At 37.1% G+C, this 20,206-nt stretch overlaps 2 long non-coding RNA genes across 2 annotated transcripts in view; both read right to left on the bottom strand.

Moving 5' to 3' along the window:
* The window catches only part of LOC147583229 (uncharacterized), a 76,904-nt gene extending 68,864 nt beyond the window's left edge, over positions 1 to 8,040 (bottom strand). Inside the window, exon 1 of the long non-coding RNA XR_015246517.1 lies at positions 1,489 to 8,040. This is a non-coding gene — a long non-coding RNA (uncharacterized LOC147583229). The remainder of the gene's footprint in view (positions 1 to 1,488) is intronic.
* LOC147583228 (uncharacterized) overlaps positions 1 to 20,206 on the bottom strand; it is a 264,338-nt gene that overhangs the window by 241,394 nt on the left and 2,738 nt on the right. The window lies entirely within an intron of this gene.

The following is a 20,206-nucleotide window of genomic DNA, read 5'->3' as shown; positions in this document are numbered from 1 at the left end:
CTACTGTTATCAGAATTATCTTTTTTCCACAAATTTCTAAACCAAGAAAGTATTTTGCTAAAAGTAGAGGTCTAGGAGTACAAATACATACATAGATTTTGTTTTAAAATATTTTGAGAGAACTAAGTGTGTTTGATTGAAGTCTTCATCTCTGTAAGGGCTTGCCTTGTTGGGTGATTTTTACTTGAGGATCTCTATGAATATCGAGATCACAAAAATGGCTCTTGGAAATCATGTAGCAAGCAACTGACATTTCCAGTCATATCCATAATTCAGAATAATCCTCATAATATCAACACAGATGTTTCTCTTTTTCATTAACCATAATATCTTCAAATTTGATACTGAAACACCAAATAAATGTCAGCTCCTCTTTGTTGTTGATAAAGAGAACATTGGATTCTGAGGCGGTACTCAAATTCATATATTACAACCCTGTTTATTGTTTCAACAGAGGAATTCTGAGCACAAAGTGTGTGGGAAGAATATTTATCTTATTTTTACAGATCAGAAAGCTGATGCATAGAGATTAAATTATATTTATGAGGTCAATGAAAATATCAACAGAACTGTGATGAGCCAAATCTGCATTCCACAAAAAGTCTAAAAATAAATTATATTTCTAAGTGACATGTAACTAGCATTTTAAAACATTGTATAAAGTATTCTTATAGTCATGCCTTTCATTTCAGCTTTAATTTAGGCTATCTATATTTTATTAGATTCACAGGAGATTACCAGCACAAGTTTGCCAAATGATATTAGAACATAAAATCCAAACATATATATATATATATATATATATATATATATATATATATATATGACTTTTATGTATATGATTTTTATATGTATTTCTTTTTTATTTATTGTATATATGTATTTCCTTTTTAATTTACAGGGTGTATATCTATGAAATGCACAGGATCATATGTGCTAAATAAACCTAAAAGTACCAAATTTGCCTTTAGATAGGGACAAGACTGCAGAAATACAAAATCTCGCATTTTTTAGCTTTATTGTAACAGCTATTTTCTAGCCGTTTTAATAATGCTACTGATTGTCATGGATGCAAATTTCAGAGTCGCTGTATTTCTTTTGGGATGTTTTGTGTCTTTCTTGTACTAATGTAGATTCTTAAGATTCCACAGTAGCTTGATTTGTCCTGCTGGACCCTCATGTCATTAATCCCCACCTCTTACTGAATTTAAGTACAACTGTTAGGTATGTTTTGGTGAAAGCAAATAGCAGTCTCTCCCCATTAGCATCTGCAAAACTAAGAAAAAGGCTCCTGATTAGGCATATGAGCATGGTCCGATAATAATCTTGAAAATTCTCCCTGAAATTTCACATTTGAATTAAATTTAAGAAATTAACACAGCAGCTCTCTCACCACAAGCATGTGCGCACACGCACACACACATACACACACACAGAGGAGAGATTGAGAAATAAGCAAATAAACGAAAAATAAGGATTTTTGCAGACCCTTCTCAGATGGATGCCTCAGAGACTAGAGTCCAACTGCCATTTCTCCAGTTGCACACGATGTGTTGTATGTGAAAACAATCATACATAAACAGGAATTTGAGCCCGACAACACTTCTTACTTTCTCTTCCACTCTCCTCCCTTCTCAACATCCTTTTACTTCCTAATCTGCCAAGTCAAATGGTAAGTCAGGAGCAACAGCCTACAATTAGCTTTTTTCAATTAAAATGTAGAGTTCAAAGTTGACTCCAGAGTGAGTAATTGCTTTTGAAAACCACAACCAGCAGGCAGCTGCCAGATTATTACAACAGTTTATTTAACCTCAAAACATCTGATCAATTTTATTATCTCAGCAGAAGGGAGATATCCTGGAGAGTAGGATTTACAATATACTACTCATCCTAGCTGTCGGAGAGAATATAAAAATTATTCAACACTATAAATACCCTTGTGCCATCACCTTGCTGAGAAAACAAATTCAAATCACACTTTCTCCATTGGAAAGTCAATAGAAATGAAGAAACTGAGTGCAAATCTTCGTGACATCACTGGGGTGGGAGTGTGGGGAAGGGGGCCAGGAACAATCCACAAAATTACAAGGTTTAAAAACATTCAAACATCCGGCTCATGATGTTTGGAGTTTTTATTCATCCAGAAAGAAGACACAGAGAGGGCTGCCAACTTCACCAAAACAAAGACTATCACGTTTCCAGGATCCTGATTTGGCTGCCTCCACACCGCCGAACTTATTTGGAAATCTGCTCTGAGGCTCCAGAGAGATGAAGGGAAATGAAATGTTCATATTACACAAATGGGCTGAACAGCCCTCAGAGCTCCCGCCTTGTTCAGCAGAACCAGGGCACGCAATGTAACCCTTCTTGCCCCCACGGAATGGCCTTGGGATTCCTCCCACTTCTTCCTGACACTCCTACCAGGACTTCCCTACAGATCTTTGCATTCCATCTCCCCCACTGCTCCTTCAAGTCCAAGGGAACCTTCCACATGAAATAGGTCGGGTTGATTATTTCACCCTTTACAAAGAGGCAATATTTGGTAAGAATATAGACCCTTCAGCAATTGTCCCGGATTTCACTGTCAGCTCTACCATTCACTAATAGAATAATCTTGAGCAAATTATTTCTCCGTTGCTCAGTTTTCTCATCTATAACCTCATGGCTTTGTTGTGAAGATTGAACAGTTCTGTGTTGAGTGGTTAGAACCAGGTGTGGCACATTGGAACTGCTATGAGAATTTTAGCTGTTTGTTTTTAGCATTCACTCAGGATATAGTCTTTAGTTCCCTTTGGCTCTGAACCTCAACTGTTGGACAGTTCTATCTGCCTCAGGCCCAGTTCCCAGCTCTTGGAACATCTCATCATTTAGCCTGGAAGAAGAGTTCAAACAGCTAGCTACCTGGGCTATTTTTGTATCTTGACTTTGGGATTATAACAAAGCTTTAAAACGATCATCTATCTCTCATCTTTCTACCAATTTAACCACCTTGAACAATCCCAGATAGACCGAAAATACAGATAACCCTCAACTGTAGTCATCTCCAAAATATACCATCATTCACAGCCACAGAGGGGAGTTAGGTAAGAATTACCGTCACTGCATCTGAGGAATGTGAGTATTGCATTTTTCCTGTTGATTTCTGCAACTGTTCACTTAAAAGAAAAACAGAATTCAAAGATCAACTTAGAAGTTCATGGGGAATAAACCAGTGATTTCTATAATAAGACACATCAGTATCCCAAAAAAGCATGAAGACATTGTTAAAAATGCTTATTCTGTTTTAGTTTCTGATTGTATTTGGTTTATTCTCCAGTCCCATTTCGCTCTTCTTTCTAGAACCATGTTAACATATTGGGTATCCTTGAATTCCTAGGGCTTCTGGTTTAATACACAATGTTTTGTGTATATTTTAATGTAAAGTGCATTCATTTAGGACCTCGTAATCATTAAAGGAAAGGTTATTGATTTAAAAAGATTTTGATTCATTCTATTACATGAAGCATTCATTAGTGTTCTTACAATATATTCGTGTTGTTTTATATACAATAATTTGTTGCTTTTAATTACTATAGAGTACTCCAGAGTGTGTCGTCATAAGAATTTTACTAACCACCTGATGCCTGCCATTTAATTAAAAAAAAATTAATATCGTGTTGTTAATCTCATATTTGATCAACCTGATCTAAAGTCACAGTGATTCTGGTAATTCACAGGGTATTTTTCCTCCAATCTTTTACATAAGAGTTTCCACCTGAATTAGTAAGACAAATGATTCTTTCAGTTTCTAGTAAAGATACACTTAAAGAAAAAGCACTTTTTATTTTGAAATCTAACTGTTGGGACCCAACATGCTTTGTTGATAAAAGTAAATACTGTTCAGAGACACAGAACGATATAAAACATAGACAAACTTTGTGGGAAAAGGCCATGAATAAAACGTAATTAATAAGGCAGCCATTTTTGAGCCATCTATAGCATTTAAATTATAAAAAGATAGGAAATGCACAAGATTTCAAAAACGTTCAAATTCCTATATTGCAGGACTTTGCTATAATGTGATACTAGAAACAATTTAAATGTCTATCAGGAAACTGGAGTCTAAATAAAATATGGAATTCTATGGAACTGTAAAAAATGAAGTAATTCTGTAAGCACTGACACAGAAACATCTTAAAAATACATTGTTAGTGAAAAAAAGGGTCACAGAAAAGGTTTTTTTTTAAATATGACTCCTTTTTGGTAAGAAAAGGGAACATACATGTATAATAATGTGTACATATGCAGAAGAGCATGTGCTAGAACGTATCTGGGAAGATACAAACTGCACAGAAAGATAGCAAAACCTTAGAGACAGAGAAAAAAATTACCTTTTAACTTTTGTCCTTCAGTACCATTTACGTATGTTTGATTGTTTACAACATATATTAATTCCATACTAGCCTTTTCTAAACATAAATAAAAGTAAATAAAAGTGACTTGTGAAGAAGGTTGGAGACTGATTTTATTTACAAATGAAGTAATGAAGGAGTCCACCCAGAGACAGAATCACTGAGGCAGGCAGAAGCAAATTTAAGAAAGGAACAAAAGAGCAGATTAAGAGATTAAGAAGTCACCCTTGCCCCAAATAACTTATTAAAAGGCAATATAAAGTCAAAATAACTTAGCTATTTCCACACTGACGCATCATTTGCAAAGTGGTGGTATTTTTTTTTTATTGCAATGGAAAAGAAACATTTTTTAATTCGGTCTAAATAAAGTAATAATTTTCAGTGAACTGAGAGGTTAGGGGAAAATTCTTTTTTGACTACTGATGCTGACAGGAAGGTAACTGATAAAGAAAATCAGTTGAACATGTTTTTCAAATAGTTAACATCCTAAGAAATTAACGTCTTGCATTAAAAGACATTTGAAATAATATACATGTGCTTTTTTTCCTTTGATAAGAATGATGTAAATTCCAGTTTAAAATGTAGGTAAGCAATAAAAAGCTAATATCATCTTAGTTTTTGAGAAATAATTTACCTTTAACTTTTAAAATCATGTTTTAATGTTCAGTGCTTCAAAACAGATTATAAGTTATTTTGAGTTTTTCTCCAAATACTCAAAAATTAAAAGTTCAAAACAGAACTTGGCAACTTATGTCAAAATTTAAACGGTATTTCAAATTACTTACAAGAACTTGGAAAAATGTAAGAAATTTTAACGGAAATATGAGAAAATAAGAGGTAAATGTAGAATCATCCATATGGGAATGAGTAGTACTTTTTAATCCTTGAGCAATTTCCATTTTTAATTTTCCTAAGACAGGAAGATGTTTTTTAAGAATTCAACATTTGATTTTTTAACTGCATAATCAAACCAGTTCTCCAGTGGAAAAGTTTATCTTAAATGTCTAGGAAAGAGCTCATAGAAAGCGGTAGCAGGCTTACAGGTAAACACTGGAATCATATCCATGGCGAATAAAAAAGGCAACAACGAACGTAGCAAAATTTGGTGATACATACTCAGTATAGAACCAAGATGTTTTATGGTGATAGGCAATGTAATTGTGTGGATTCTCTGTCCACACAATGATTTTAAATTCTGAACTTTTCATGTATATAGTGAAAATACTAATGTTCTACTAGTGTATACTACACTAAATTTTCTTAGGACAAAATGTCTTTGCTTATCAGAATATTCCTTAAGATTTCAATGAGAAAAATATTAAGAGAGTATGAAGTAAATTCTAGGAATTTGAACTTCAATCTTGCTTTTCTACTGCTTACCAGAAACAAGGCAACTGAAAGGAAGTATTTATGATGTTATACTCCCTCTAGTGGGCATTTTTTAAATAGAAAGTTCAGCACCCTCCCTGCACACTGCAATACACTGTGAGCTCCAGGATTCTCATGATCCTGAACGGGGAGGGTCTTTGCAGATTGTCTAGTCAACAGCTCCTGGGAAGCAGGAACTGCTTCGTGTCGGTTCTGTTTCACCCCCTCAAGAAAGCTACTGTTTCTATTTTAGAGGAACTACTGTCAGCAAGTTATGTTTGAGTCCAAATTCCAGTCTTTGTAACAAGGGGTTAACAAGAGGTCTTTTTGGACCTCTTGAAGAAACTGGGAAAAGTATACCCTCTTTTCCATTTTTCCCATCTTCAAGTATATTTAGAAAGTGGCTCACTGTCACAGCAGATACTAAACAAGTGCAAAACAGTAGAGTTAAGAAGTCATTTAAAAAATACGTCGTCTCAGGCAGGAGTAACAAAGTAAGAATGCCCTATTAATAATCTGTAAAATCACAACCTTAACAGGGTTATTTTACTTGCCACTATATAATACTGTTGCCCGTAATACTCCAAACTGAGTATTATACCCAAGACCAAATAGTTTATGAGGACAAATATGTCCAATAAATCTTTAAGTTTTTAAAAAATATTCCTTTCACTTTATATGAAACTACAAGATTAATTTCTATTAGGTGGAAAAGCTAGTGCGCCTTATTATTTTTATTAATCCACAGTAGTAGAAGGGGTGTGTGTAGAACCTAAAAGACCTCGAGGGACTTATAGTCCAAAGGGAGAGTAAAAATGTCTGTGGGAAATAACAGGATTTAGTCACACAGTAAAGGAACTTAAGCCATACCTATCCTACATTTACTCAAATTCAATTCCCCAGTTTCAAACATTTCACATGGAAATTCCCACCATTATGTTGTACGCCCCTTGAGCAGGAAAATCCCCCTGCCCCTTTGCCCCTCTGAGCTGACACAGAACCTACAACTGAATAAATGCTTACGTCAGGCTTTCTGTTGATGAAAATGTATCCCCAGGTTCAATGCTTGGGGTCACCAATAGGTTCTAATTCCCATTTATACCACATTATAGATTAACCTGCTTTTCAGGGAAGCTGCTGCTCATGGAACTGTTTTAGGAAACTAGGTGTCAGGAATAAGCTTAGGAATTCCCTGAGTTTGCACCTATGGGTTAACAAGGCATACAAAATAGAAAGCCACAGAATGTATGCATCCAAGATTAGGTAATCAGTGCAAAGGTCAAAGATATGGGAATACAAAAGCCTCAGGATGAAAGCATCAAAAATGGGGTTAACAGGATTAGGTATTCAGAGCAGAAACGCTCTCCCACCAATTTAGTACAATAGCAGAAAGCTGCTTTTACAGGAAGCAAGGACCAAAATAGGTAAACAGAGGTGTAAAGGAAGCAGGGAGAAGGTGCCCAGAGCAAATTAGCAAAAGAAAAGTGCCTTGGTGACCCTGAGGTAGCCTGCTCTGTCTTTCTTATTACCTAGGCCAGTTTAGGTTAACAGAGGTGGGGCTCATGTCTGTTGTAAAGAACCTTCTGCCCAGGGCCAGGATTTTGTTTTGTACTGACCCAAACCCCTAACACCGCATATCTTCAAAACACCCTTTTCCCCACTGACAGGAGTTACTGTGTTCACCGTTTCATTGTCTCTTTGTGCCCGCCCTCAGGCCTGCAAGCCTTCTGCTCCATAATAAAAAGGATCCTTACTTGAGGTTGTTGTCTCCTCCGGGACATTAGCCTCTTTTGCATTTTAATCTTGCGTTCTCTCTTGCTGGACAAGAAAGAACTCCAGACTCAGAGTCTATGACAACTAGGGAGAACAATGAGAATTAGGACAGGTCTTAGGGTGTGTCATGGTGGGGAAAACCTTCGCAGGCAGGTTGTTACATGACTTACATAATCGCAAGGGTGAGGGAGCAGGTGAGGCAGAGGAGAGGTGCTGGGATATGGACAACTAGATGGTAGGGAACGACTTGGTAGACTGGATATTGTGGGCACACACTGATGTTTGTACAACCACACAAGGGCACCGAGTAATCTAAGGCAATGTTTTGAAAGGGCGGGCCTACGCAGGCCACTCCATCTAGTTCTGTGTCCTTCACCTTGACCACACCTCCTCCCCTTGAGTAACCCCTCCCCCCCACCTGCCTAACAGGACTCGGACCCTTCCCCAGCCAATCGGCTGAGGCCACAGCCATTACCTCACCAACTGCCCCTAGGCCCCAATAAAACCTTTGTCCTTTTGAAACTTGCTCTCTCTCCCCAGCATCTCACCGCTGCGTCAGTGCAGGTAGGGGACTGAGCTCGAGCTAGCTCTAATAAAGGCTCTTTTGCTTTTACATTGGACTCGGCTCCCTGGCCATCTTTGGGGATCACGAATTCTGGGCATAACAGTTTCTCCAAGTATGGCCTGGGATATCCACTACAACATCCACCTGCAGTTTTTACAAACACAATTTCCAAGATGAAATCCAAGACCTATTCAGTATGAACTCTAGGAATGTTGCCTGATAAACAATATATTTAACAAGATCACTGCTGATTTCTGTACAGATACTCAAAGGTAAGAATCTTAGCACCAGGGATTTTAAAAACCTCTACACAGGCCCTTACATAAGGATGAATATGCAAGGAATGGGAATTGGGACAAGTAGGCTCTCAAATATCAACTACTATGGGGAAAATCATACATAAACCTTTACAAATCCCTTAGAAATTGCCTTTTGGAGACAAACTTGCTGTCTCAATGAGATTTCCCTGCTATGTGGCAAAAGAATTTATTTTTTTGACTAAGCACTAGATTACAAAATTGTCTAACATTTGAATACCATACTGAAAACATTTATCTTTAAAATCTAGAACTACCTTGGGCTTGCAGAAATTGTACCCGGAATCCCTGGGCAAAACAGAGACTAGCTGGGATATATTGGATAAATCAGAGAAAGTGCCAATAAAATGAAAAGACAGATTTATTGATTAGTTCATTTACTCATATTGGGCAGCAACTCTATATTCGGTGTTATGCTTAATGACAGGAATATCAAGATCGTGAGTGAAATTAGTGTGATCCTAAGTAATGCAAGTTTGTTGTACTTCCAGAAAATACACTATGAAAAGTTATAAAGCTGAGAAACCTCTTAACAGATATTTTATCTGTGAATTGATACTGTAATACGTATTAAGAATTCTAATTACGTGAAAGAAAACCATAGGGACAACTAAGTGGAGATAAAGAGAGGAGTTTTCATCATTCACAGGTGATAAAGAAGGAAGTAAGCCTATTGTTCTATAGAAGTGATTTATTTATTTTAAGGTGTCATGGCTTTCTGGCCTATTTAGTTGATGTTATTAGTTATTTAAATGTTTTATAGTTATCACCCACTTTCTTGTAAATCTGGCATATGATTCTAAGAAGTGGTCTACTACGAGGACTACTTGCATGAATATTGGGTCTGGGGGCTTGACTGTCTTCTATGTTCCTTGATTACATGTAAATGCATCATTGCCCAAAATATACTTGGCAGCCAATGTATCCATCAATAATATCATATAAGCCACAAAATGTTCTTACTGTGCCATACTACCGTGGAAAAAAATATAAACCATCGCTGTTTTAGTGCACTGCAAAATGTCAGCAGTTCTCTGGTTTAAAGGCAATAGAAAAAATTAAAAAAAAGTTCCTAACAAACATCATGCATCTCAGGAGAAACAGTGACAGAGTGGCCAGAGTGATCATAATTAAAAACACATTCTCTATTCTCAAGGAAGTCAGCTGCAGGAGCATTCAGAGAGCTACACGAATTTATGTTTTTTATTTTCTAAGCACTATTTCAATCATAAACCCCAAAGAGTATTGATACAAATTTCCTTTTTGCTCTAAGTGCATTTTCAAATGAGAGAGAACATTCTGCAATTGATTTACATAGAAATACTTCATGTGTGCTTAAATCCATTTCTATTGACAGACTCTCAGTATTCTGATGTCTAAGCTTTCACATTGAATTCCTAATTCTGCACGCAAGAGCAACTACACTTCCCTCTCAACCCTTTCCATTTACTTTCCCCAAAATCTGTGTGCCATGAACTTGAATCAAAGAGTCCCTCGTGTCTATAGCACTACTTGGCTGTGGCCTTTCCAACATTAGATAAACTAAACCGTGGCCAAATCACCAGTATTATTTTGAGAATTTGTCCATATGTCATTTTTAAATTGAAGTAATCTATGAACAGACGATGGGACTCTTGGGGAAAATAAAAAGAAAGTTTATCTTTTGATACCTTCTACCTATTGCTAGTTCTTTTTTACCATATGTCTCCTACTTGCAAAGTCCCATTGCCCTGCCACAGTGGAGTAACATAAGTCTTTAATCAAACCTTCTCTCTCTGCTACATAGGGGTAGGAATGGCTTAGAACAGTGATTCTCGAGACAAGGTAGGGAAGAGGAGAACAAGAGATGGTAAGAATTTTGCGTTGTTCTAAAAATTATGAGTTAAAAAAAATAATAAAATAAAAATAAAAGTCATGACTACCTTTGAAAATATTTTCTTTTCATAACAAAAATTTCAGAGAGCAAACTTCAGCCAAAATTTCTTTGCTGGTATATTAGTTTCTCATTGTTGCTGTCATAAATTACCACGAACTTGGTGCATTAAAATGACACAAATTTATTACCCTCCAGTCCTGTAGGCCTGAATTCCAACATGAATCTCCAAGAGCTTAAATGAAGGTGTTAGAGGGCTATGTTTCTCGAGGCTCAAGGGGCCAATCTGTTTCCTTGCCTTAATCTAGCTTCTAAAGGACATCTGCCTGCCTTGTTCTGTGGCTCCTCATTCCCTAAGAAGAACACTTCAGTAGCCAGCAGTGTCGCATCATGATTATTGGGCCCATCCATTTCATGTAGTGTAACATATTTAAAGTCGACTTTAAATAAAAACCTTTAAAAACCTTAATTTCATCTTCAATCCTAATTTTCTTCTGCCATGTGACATAATGCATACACGAGTTATATGGTTTACAATGTAAACATCTTTGGTGACCATTGGTTTTCTGGCCACAACTAGTGAGGATGGTTGTAACATGGTAATTATTAACCACAGAAGAGGTGCTCCCTTTAAAGGGAGATGCAAAATGAAAATCAAAAAAGTGGTGGGGCATCAAGTATTTAACATCCTCAGAGGGGGACCAGGTTTGGAAGGCTGGGCAACTGGCTTAGTAATAAAAATAACTGTTCAGGACATGATTTGATTGGGTGGAAAAGGTACATATATTTATGTGGGACCTTAGATTTTAGCCTTAAATCTTCAACAGAGGACTCGTGTGCCTTTGTCAAAGCCACTCTGTCTGGAGTCCAGTTTCCTTTGTGAAATAAACATTTGGATCTGAGGGGGCCTAAAACAACTAAAATAATCTCAATATGAAAATAAATAATATAGCTTTGGATACTTCCCAGCCCAGGAGTTTGTGCTTTAAAGAAAATGAAACCTTTAAAATTTGTGTCAGCTAGTCACTAGGCAAAGTACTTCTTTTTTTCAAATCTTGTACATATGAAGCACACCCATTCCACTGCTGAGGCTATGTGTTAAATCTGAGAGAAAGCAATTCTTTACTTTCATATGAATTGCTTCCTTCATGGTTTTGATATTTACTGACCCACCTTTCTTTCTTTATTTTCTCCTTCGACTAGACTATAAATTTCTCAGAGAAGCATCACAGAAGAACAACAATGCTCACAAATACTAATACCTATAGAAGCCAGCCAATAATGATGAGGATACAGAGTATGAGCATTAAGGAGTAGTGGGCTTATGGAAAATTAGAACATGTACCCCAACTAAAAAGGAGTAACTGTTGCTCACATTGAGTTTACTTGCCTTGCAAAAAATAAATTAATTAATTAATTAAAAAGTCCCTTATTGTTAGATAGCTACATTTTTATAATGACATTTTCCAACTTTCAAACATGGGTAACTCTTTTAAATTTTAATACAAATATGAAAAAAAAAAACCAAAAAACAAACCCATACCCATGGGTTAAATCCAGCCAGAGGGCTTCCAGTTCATAAACTCTGGAGAATTTTCTAGTCCTTATAAATCTAAATACTACCCAACGTCACTCAATATATGAGGTATACATAATAATGCTCTCTCATGCTTGTGAGAGAGAACACAGTTGTGTACTGAGTAAAGGGTTGAGCTATTCCAGCATGAAAATATGACTTAATATCTTCAAACACTTCTCCATGTTGTTTGTATGATATCATATGAACTATAAGAGTCTTTATATCAAAGCATAAATCAAGTCCTTTGAAAGAACAATATGAGACATGGTTGGGAGAAAAGATTTGGTCTGTGACTTTCACAATAAAATCACTATGGTCAATTCCGAGAGCCTGGGCATCATAAAACATTTAAAATCAGATAGTGCTAAATGCCCTGTTTTAAATGTCAGTGTCAGGAAAATAAGTAACAAGAGCATTTCACAACTTTTGTGACAGAGGAAAGACTGCAAAACACACACACATGCACACACTACTGTATGTATGCATGCATGCATATATAGAGACAGAAAGATGTATATTGAATTTGTTATTACTAATGAAATGATCGGTGTACATTGAGTTCAAAACAATAGCAAATTCTACCACCAGGTGGAGCTTAGCTTCCATTAAAGCAGCACGTATATAAAAGGATTTCAAGAGCTTGTTTAAATTATTCGTATACCTTCAGAAAAGAGTGAAGTAAAAAGTAAACTTCAAAGGAGACTGGGCTTTAAAAGCCTGTTACAAATGCCAGGTATCGAGGACTTTAAGCATTTTTCATGAGAGTGCACAACTGATCAGGTGTTCAGGGGCCACTCATAAATGATTTTGACAACTGACTTCCTTCCTGCTCTTTTCCTTTTCCTTGTATGAGAATGTTGTTAAATTCCTCAACATTGAAGCACTCTCTTTTAAAAATCATAGACACCACCATAATAGGACCTAAGAAGTAAAATTATAAAAAGAAATAGCTTATATTACGCAAAAGCTGGACTGTTTATTTTACACACCAGAACATGTATTCTCCATTAGGCGAAATTTCAGCACGTAGAGTATCTAATGCGGTACCTGAAATAGCTGGTAATAAAAGTTACTTCTGCCACAGTTGCAAATGAAATGATCATTCCATGATTAATCCCTAGCAAGTCAGTGTTCTACATGTCTATGAAATGCTCATTGCATATTCAAAGCAATGATATCTAGGGTCTGTAGAGCAGCCAATTACAAATTGAGATATGGTGTTTGTCCTCAAACTGAGGAGAAAAAAAAATGCTATACAAATAAGCATACCTGACTCGGCATGTGAATCGTCATGAATTTGCACTTGTAAGTACCATAAGAATGGAGAGGTCAGGGAAGGTATGCTAACAGAACAGAAACAGGAATTAATCTGGTAGGAAGAATGGGGATCGAATCAACAGTGGACAGGTGACATGTTTCTGATAAGAGCAAGAGTCGAAGTGCACAGCCGGCGTGCGCTCAGGAAGGCAAGATGTCTAATTCCACTGCAGGTACGTTTTGGCCTAAAGGATAGAACCAGACAGGAAATAGACAGGTGGACTAAGATGATGGGTCCTAGTGAAAGACAAATGGTGGATTTACTTGCTAGAAAAAGTAGGTAGAGCGTTACTGAGGATGGTGGGTCAGTAATTGAGAATGAGGACAGCATCATCTATGTGGCTTATTGAAGGGAAAGAAAATCTGGAAGGCTTACTCAGTATTAAGTATGTCTGCCTGCCGAACTTCTTTATACCTGCAACCAACATTTACTAGTCTAATTTCAAAGAAAAGAGAGACGTATAAAACGTGTCCTCTATTTTTAAGTTGTCTAGTGTTAAAATACTGTAAGTTTTGTAGTGGTGGGTCAGTACTACATAAGTATAGATGCAGAAGAGTGATTCAAATGTGTATAAAAAGATCTAAGAATAGAGCATGCCAGGCAGTAAGAGTGCGTTCAAAGGTGCAAGGCAAAAGAACAGTGTGATCAGGAAATGGTAAGTGGTTTCCTGCCATGTGTGGCATATAAGGCACGAGTAGCTTATAACGATGAGGACACAAGCCAAAAGGACAACAGAGATAAAAGAGAGAGCCTAGATTTGATGGATAATTCAAAGAAAGATAAGCAAGTTGCATAAGGAACAACTGTGGGATAAGGTGATACCAAAGGACCCAAACCTCCCAAAGAGTAATGTTCCTAAGGAGGACAAGAGAACTTCAGGTTTTTGTTTTTGTTTCAAGTTTAACTAAATAATAATAAGTCCAAGGATAAAAGTGTTTTTCAGTAAGCAGTTGGCGGTTCACGTGATATCCGTTGGGTGTGGGAGGGGTTTGCGAGACATCAGAAAAATGCGCTGCAAAGCGTGGCATTCGTCATCGGCATCCCTCATTTAATGCTTAATATACGGTAGCCAGGATTACTTGAGTAATTCGTGTGTCTTTTGCTCTGTGTACTTTTTCCTCATACTTGCACTTACAGATAGTAGCCTGGCTTTATGGTTCCTTACTGCGGGGATTTCGGAAAGGGGGAAAGCAGGAAGAACCTAAAATTACTGGTGCAGCTGGTTCTGGTGTAAAAGTCAAACTCCATTAGAATTACTAATGATCCTTGGGTAAGGGGAAGAGAGGAAGGACCTTCGAGGCCAGAAGAGAAAAAGAGAGATCTGGAGATGGAGAAGGGGGTGATGACCCTGTGAGAACAGTGAGGACTAACCGCTGAGGATGAGAGGGACAGTTATGATGCTCTGATGCTTGACACCCAGGGTCTTCCAACATCTATGAGAGAAGAGCCTGAACGATGCCTGAGGTTGACTTCTAGCCTAACCCCCTAGGACTGGGGCTTGAAATCACAGAGAAACTGATTTTTTAAAAATAGGTTTTGTAGACACATGAATTTATGAATTGAAGATTCCAACACGTTACATAGGCTCCAATGGATTCCTAGATATCACTTCATCTATGTATTCCATCTCTCTTGCTAAACAAGACTGTACATTTCTCAAGGGTTTATATCCCAGCAGATAAAGGCTTAATTAAAGGGTGTTGATACTGTTGAAAGTCTGAAATTAAATTTCATGCCTGAAAGGGACCTTACTTTATAGGTTACTGTTACATTTAATGAAAACTGAAATTAGCCAGATAGGTAAAACTTTCATGCTTAGCCTCAAGGAGATTACATCTTCAAAGTGGACAGAGATGTACAAAAAGAACATTTCAATAAAATATGTAATCAGAAAGTGAAGGTATCCACCGGTGCTACACGAATACTGGCAAAGGAGGATGTGCCTTATGTGAAAGCCCAGGGAAAGAATTTAGTAAGAGCCTAAGTGAAATCATCAAGACTAGGGCCACAATAAGACAGAGAAGCCTCTACCTCAAATGCTCGAATTTCTCTCCTCTGAACCCGTCAATACCTAATGCTACCACTTATTTCACTTTTACTGTATCACTTTCCATAGTCATAATTTTCATTTGTTTTTCTCACTTTTCCAGAAAAAAAAAAAAAAACATTTCAAGGAGAATAGGAATCCTGCCTTTCATCTCTTTGTACAATTTCCACAGCACCTAGAGGTCTTGAACATAAGAGACACTCAATAATTAAGGGACCAGCATTTGGTCTGCTCTGGCGTTCTCACTTTACTGACCAGGAAATACACCTCTGTTGTTAACGACTACCTCTGACAGCTGGCCTGAAGCCCACAAAGTAATGAGGATAGAAACAAAAACTTAAACCCGACTGATCAAGTAGACTCTCAAAAGCTGCACTGATAACCACATTTATCCTTTGTCATTTCTTATTCTAACTTATAACATTTCTTACTGATAACTTTTAGACCCTATTGATGACAAGAAGCATAGGGGGAATTAAAAAAAATACAGGATTTGGGAACTGGCAGTGCCACTTATGAGTTGTGTGATCTTAGGAACATCACGTGTTCTCTGTGAGCCTCAGGCTTTTCTATAAAGTATGGATAACTGAGTTCTCATAAAAGTTATATCAGATATGTAAAAATTATTAGGAGAAGACTAAAATGCGACTCAATGGTAATTATAACTGAATAACTGTCTCTAAGATCCTCTTCTACTATAATAAAGATCACAGCAATTTTAAAAAGAAAAAAAAAAAGCAGAGTCTTTATTTTACATACTTTACCCTTCATTTGTGTTACTTTGTAAAACTGTCTAATTTATTCAAGTCTCGTAAAATATTTCTCCCTGTTAGATACGGTATTTGGGGGAAGAAAAGACCATTTTCTTAGTGTTGCAAGTTAACCATGGCTAACACTAAAAAATCCAGACTTTAGGAAATCTGACATTCACACTCCTTTATGTTGAACTTGTTGGACACATTGAGCATTTCTCTTGAAGAGAAGGGATGATAGTGCTATCACCCACTCTGAAGAGGGTCTCATCGGGAGATAAGACATAAATCAGTCCTTCAAATGAAGATGTAGCTGAGGGTAGGCACGGCTTGCTCTCTGGTCTAGGAATAACTGGGACCAGACACCCAGGAATCGAGTGTTTCTGATAGTGAGCCAGTGGAGACAGGCCCGATGTGACTGGCAAAACCTACCTTGGCTTTTCGCTGGTAGCAGCACATATCCCTGCAGCAACAGAGAGATGATGCAATGTTAGGGAGCATCCAGCCTCTACCTCCTAGAATTGCTCCTTGGTTAAGCTCTCTGAGTGAGCTGGAAGAGCATCCAAGACTGATACCCTGGATACAAGGACAGTCCCTCCTCTGGGGCTACAGGAGGACACACAGGAACAGTTAAGACTAGAACCAGCAGGACCCAGAGTGGTTTTCTCATGACCATCATTAGGAGAAGTTACAACACGGCAACACAATGAAAAGAGTAAGAGAAACTGAGGGACTTGTTCTAGAGCATTCATGAAATTGTAGGGAGTATGACTTTGAGTCAGTGTAGCCACTGGCAGAAACCATATGAGTTCATGTTTTAATAACATGGGTTTAAAAAACAATAATGTAAAATCATTTTACATCAGGGGCTAGTGAGGTCTCTATTACTAAAACTATACAATTACTTAAAAATTGTGTAGCTGCTTTGCCAATCAGTATTGTTAATTATGCATAATTACTATATACAAATTTGTATTTGTTATATATGAGTAGGTACAATATATTTTCTCTATTTTCCCAATTTATTTAAGATAAACTTTGCTAAATCAGTGAGAGCTAATATGCTAATCTCTAGAAGTTCTTCTTATATGTGCAGAGGCCAAGCTCATGCTGCAATTGTTTGAGAATAATTCTTTCAAAAAAATGTTGACATGAAAAAATATATACATTTTTTTCTTTGTCTACCTTCTCTCCCTACATGCACATGCGTGCGCGCGCACACACACACACACACACACACAGAGAGAGAGAGAGAGAGAGAGAGAGAGAGAGAGAGAGAGAGATGAAATTTCAAGATGAAATTAATAGAGATATCCTAATGGTGATAAACCTTTTCAAAGTTTAAGAGGAATTAAACTTAGGGTAATCTTTCTTAAGGGGAAGTTTCACATTTAGGTTTTAATTCTAAGTGAAAGGAACTAGAGAAACCACAATTTTCAATTCATATGCTAGAGAGACAGTTGGAAGAAGAGTATATATATCAAAAAAATACTAGTGGAAAAACCCCCAGTCTACCAAAGTGTCATTTACTGTAGTCACAGATTTATGCAGATGTGTAGAGGGTGATTCACTATCAAGGGTAAAGATAAATAATTTACATATCTTATATATTTGGTGGGCCAAAATAATTTAAAGCAGTGGCTTCAGAGTTGAAAGTTTGTCTGATAGTAAACAACTAAAAGTTAGTTAAATAAAAATGAAATTCAATTTAGGCAACATATATAAGTTTGGGGAAAAATAGTGTTATGTATAACTGCACAATTAAACCAGATCTTTTAATATCCAGTAAGATTCTCGAACTAAAGCCAAGGATATTTGGTCTATAGTTGTTTCGCCCTGCTATCTTATTAAAGCATATTACACTTATCTTAAATTCCTGATTCATGGTAAAATTTATGGATATTCCCACTGGGATACTCAAAATTCTTAATTTGTTTACACATTTTGGCTTCTTTCCAGATTTTATGTGAACAGTCACTGATCCAAGAAACAAACAGGCGGAAATGTCTTTGAATAGCATTCTTTTACTATCAGGTCATACATACCTCCATTCAGTAAAACAGGCAACGAAATTCCTGAACTGGGCAGTTCAATAATACATTTTTAAAACTCAAGAGAATGATCTTCCATTCAAACAAGAAAAGAAAAAAGGAACTATGAACTTAACAGGGTCTTAAAAACACACACAGGATGGAAGAGAAATTCCTTCAAACTATTGAAAAAGTTAGTAACATGCAGATTTTATCATCTATTTCCTTCTCCTCAAAGGGATGTTTTGTTATCCACTTAGACTGAAGAGCTTGCTTTCAACCAAATTAAGGGCTCAGATGCAAAGAATAAGAAGGGGGGAGGGGAGAAAGCAAAACCTCACATACCAACAAACCAACCAATTTCAATAGCGCATTTTATAATGAGGTAGAACAAAGAACAAAATGGATAGCTCCAGAATGGCAAACCTCCAGAAACCTCATTCAGTTAATCTTCTAGATGCTTTGCCAAACCTTATCCAAATAACTCAATTATTATAGTCTACAGACTAGTGGAAATTCTTACAAAATTGGCTTCCTTCTGGAATCTCAAATCATGTCTCCACTCGGGTCAGAAAGATCACTAAGAGTGCCTTGTTGAAGTTTTTGCCCCTGGGCTCAACTGCAATTTTGCAAAATGAAAAGTGAGGGAATGCCTCCAGGTAAAATTCTGGATGCAGGTTTAGATTTTGTTAAAACCTTAAGTACAGAACAGCCCCCTCCTAGTTGTAATCTAATTCCCCGAAAAACTGTCCGAAGTAGACTCAGAAATTCTGGATTCCCAAACTCAGTTTGGCTTTCAGTGTGTGGAGTGATCAGGAGGCCTTAATCTCTGCATATGCCTTTTTGCAACTGTCACAACACAAGGCTGATACAGACCTACCTCAAAGAGACCCTGCAAAGATTAATTAAGGTTAAACTGGCCAAAAAAAAAAAAAAATAATAATGCATTTGACAAGTCAAGCTTTATCCATGCTGCTAAATAGACCCATATGTTTTTAAGAACTGCTCAGAGTATTTGGTAGTATCTTCAACTAAGCAGAGAATATATTTACATAATGCATTTCATCTGTGAAGCCATTTTTAAAAATCAAAGATTCCAGTATTTCAGATGGTAAGAGAAAACAATCTGGCTCTGCTCAGGTCTACCTCATTATACAGAGCACCATTCACCCCAAAAACTGCCCATCAAGCAAATACTGACATATGTGCTTAGGACTGTCTAATGGCCAGGGAAGACTTCATACTTCGTCATGCCTTGGCATTTCTCTAGACTTTCCTTTCTCCTATAAACATGATGAATGGATTTCTACTTCTCTTTTTATGTCTTCTCATGTTGCTGAGGCACAAATGGCTATATTCACCTCTGGGTCATCAGGAAAGTACTTCTGCTTTTTCGTTATTCAAGTGTATCTGACATCCACTAGGAAATTCCTACAACTTTAGAGCCCTCAGAGATGGCATTGATAGTAATTGTACATCAGTATTAGTCTTTGTAAATTTTAATGGCACAGGCAGACACAGTGATGTTCCAAAGCATGTTCATGTGTTGGGGGTGATGATGGGCAAAGGAAAGGAAGAGTATAGAAATACCGAAAGACAATGGGACTTAGCTTTTTCACCTCTTATTAAAGAAGACTCTTTTGAGAGTCATTCTTTAACAGATCTTTTTTTTTTTTAATTTTTTTTTTCAACATTTATTTATTTTTGGGACAGAGAGAGACAGAGCATGAACGGGGGAGGGGCAGAGAGAGGGAGACACAGAATCCGAAACAGGCTCCAGGCTCTGAGCTGTCAGCCCAGAGCCCGACGCGGGGCTCGAACTCACGGACCGCGAGATCGTGACCTGGCTGAAGTCGGACGCCTAACCGACTGCGCCACCCAGGCGCCCCAAACAGATCTTAAAGTATTATGTTTTTGTAATATTGCATGCCATTGTGTTTAGGAATATGAGCTCTAAAGTGAGAAAGCCCTTTGTGAACCTCATTTCTCCCACATGCTGCTTGGGTGACTCTTACTCTCAAGAAGTTATTTGAAATGTATATGTACATGTATTTGAAATGTATATGCCTGTTTTAAATGTATATGCCTGTTTTAAATGTATATGCCTGTTTTAAAACAGAGATTGGTACACAACCTGGCACATAAAGTTATTATGAAGAAAAAAAAAGATACATGCAAAGCACTAAGAACAAT

This window comes from Puma concolor, chromosome A2 (assembly GCF_028749965.1).
Source record: "Puma concolor isolate L17-30 chromosome A2, mPumCon1.1.hap2, whole genome shotgun sequence".
NCBI lineage: Eukaryota > Metazoa > Chordata > Mammalia > Carnivora > Felidae > Puma > Puma concolor.
This window is presented reverse-complemented; position numbering and strand designations above follow the sequence as displayed.